This window comes from Syngnathus typhle, linkage group LG6, assembly GCF_033458585.1.
Source record: "Syngnathus typhle isolate RoL2023-S1 ecotype Sweden linkage group LG6, RoL_Styp_1.0, whole genome shotgun sequence".
NCBI classification, from domain to species: domain Eukaryota; kingdom Metazoa; phylum Chordata; class Actinopteri; order Syngnathiformes; family Syngnathidae; genus Syngnathus; species Syngnathus typhle.
The window spans coordinates 4,289,966-4,292,551 of record NC_083743.1 but is presented as its reverse complement, the minus strand read 5'-3'; the positions used below and the strand labels follow the sequence as shown (position 1 = coordinate 4,292,551).

The following is a 2,586-nucleotide window of genomic DNA, read 5'->3' as shown; positions in this document are numbered from 1 at the left end:
TTGATAGATAGAACTTTATTCCACAACAGGAGAATTTACTTGTCACAGCAGCGTATGAGAGTGCAAAAATATAAGGGACAAATGCCAAATGTAAAAATGGATAAATAAGAGAACCCCCTAGTGGCCTTGCCCCAGGCAGTTGCCTGGTCTGGCTAATGGTAAAGCACAGCTCTGCGTCAGGGAGTTCGATGGTGTGACTTCTCACCGGCGTGCGTCACTCTGCTCACTGGTTTCATACAAAAAACCTTGAAAAGTACAAATGGTGCAATTGGTAAAAGCTATTACATTTACAGTCAGCTGAAACTGATATTTCAGTCAGCTGATATTTTTGCAACAATTATACATAACTACAGTTTTATATTTAAAATATGTATACAATTATCAGTATATAGTAATGAGTTATAATAATGACAAAAGTATCCAAATTATATTTAAATTTTATCATCCAACTCACTCAAAAATGGCGGCATGAATCTAGCAGTCGTCCAAAAACGGGAGAAAGATCACGCTCGCAAATGTTTGTTGCGGGCGGGCGGGCGCCATCTTGGAATATATTCTAACATGACGTAACAGATTCGTCATCAGTTTGCACAACACGGAATTAGCACACTATATGTACTGCAACATTGTTAATTTGACGAAACAAAACGCCAGAGATTTGAAATACTGTAGCGGCAAAACGACAGTCGCGGTGGCCGTGACGAGTGTGAAAATCTTGCATCAAACAAACAAGGCGTCCGTCGTGAGAAACGGCAATGAACGACAAACATTTGATAGCATGATAGCTTACCCGAGAAACCGCCACACGGTCGGTGGCGCCTGTATTTCATAACTCCCCTTGAATCCTGCAACAAACAAGGCGTCCGTCGTGAGAAACGGCAATGAACGACAAACATTTGATAGCATGATAGCTTACCCAAGAAACCGCCACACGGTCGGTGGCGCCTGTCTTTCATAACTCCCATTGAATCCTGCAACAAACAAACAAGGCGTCCGTCGTGAGAAACGGCAATGAACGACAAACATTTGCTAGCCTCCTCGCTTACCCGAGAAACCGGTCTGCATTTGAGAACTCGCCTTGGATCCCGCAACAAACAAACACGGCGTCCGTCGTGAGTTCTCACCGCCAATGAACGACAAACATTTACTAGCATGCTAGCTTCCCTGAGAAACCATCCCCGATTCATGACGTCACATCCGCCTATTCAAATCTTCCTCGCCTGCTCGTCCAATGGCGCTTCGCACACTCGCGTACCACGTGACAGGCCACCGCGTTAGGGAAAAATCATGGAACTGAAAGTGAAAAGCGCCACACCCGCCATCGTGTTAGAGGCAATGACGTTAAGCACTCGACCAAAGACTCGTGTCCATGCCAGTGACAGAAGGGCAACCAACGCTCACCTCAAGACTGAAAACTGCCTTCAAAAACCTGCGCCACTTTGCCCGCCTCCATAAATTCACTGACCAATCAGAGCGCAGCTGAAATGGGCCTGACCACGTCCACTTTTCCAACAGCCAATCGGAAGGCAATTTTAAATTGACTCGCTGACAAGCAACCTTTGTTGATATTGTTCTACGCTTGCGAGCAACAAACTCGTGTCGTAAGGATGCTCCTGCATATTTACATGTAAACGGAAAAATAGAGCGCTTAAAATGGTTTGCAATACTCACTCAAAACAGTTGTCACCGGTAGAGCTTGCTGCACGGTGAACTGGTGACATTTCTGGGGTCCTTTCAGCCAAGCGTCCTGTCTTTTGGTTGCAACCAAATTGAAATTTGAATGACGGCAGAGAAGTTCAAGCTTTTCCATATCACGTCTCAATGAAAATGAATTCATCAGGTACGAACGCAAACACGAATGAAACTTGAGCGTCATCACTTGTTCAATCATCAAGTATTGTATTTAGCGTCAACATCTTATCGCTTTAAAAGACCGCTGATTAACCAGTTCGGAAATGTAACAATGAAATTCAATAATTAATTATACATGTTCATGATTAAAATATTATTCTCAGTTGTTAGTTGTTGTTTTTTTCATCTCTTAAGATGCAACGTCGATCACGGTGAAGTCCGAACAAGGTTCTTAATCAAAACGGCTGATAATCACACATTTATATTTATGTACATATTTTTACATTTAAATGTTTTACATTTTCAGTTCAAAAGCTTCCAGCTGGATTCTAAGACATGAAATGGAACATCATGAGAAATAAATGATCTCTCCAAAAAAAAAAAAAAAAAACCAGACAAATAAGGATTAATACTTCCCGTACATGTTTAAAAGCACGTTGGCCACTCAGCCTTCACACAGTAAGCGAAAGTTGTTGTTGCTAAAGTGGCTATTTTAAAAGGTGCAATTGCAGCTTGTTCACCGCATGGTCGCTACTGTGACAAAAATGCGGCGTGCTTCATTGGAAGGTGAGAATTTTTTTTCCCCACATTTAAATGGATTCCAAAAGAAACGTCTGCTGGATTGACCATAGATTTTCTTTGAAGGAGCACTGTGTTCCAAATTCGCAGTTTCCAAATTTAAAAATAAAAAGTGAAAGCACTAAATGATTTAGGGGTAATAACTGCACGTAGAAG

General features: G+C 42.0%; 1 long non-coding RNA gene across 1 annotated transcript; it reads right to left on the bottom strand.

Annotated features, from left to right (window-relative positions):
• On the bottom strand, positions 1 to 1,462 carry LOC133155571 (uncharacterized). Its single transcript, XR_009714699.1, has 4 exons — positions 1,047 to 1,462; positions 917 to 971; positions 791 to 845; positions 1 to 245 (listed from the first exon to the last, which is right to left on the bottom strand). It is a non-coding gene; the product is annotated as an uncharacterized LOC133155571 (long non-coding RNA).
• Between the last annotated feature and the right edge of the window lie 1,124 nt (positions 1,463 to 2,586).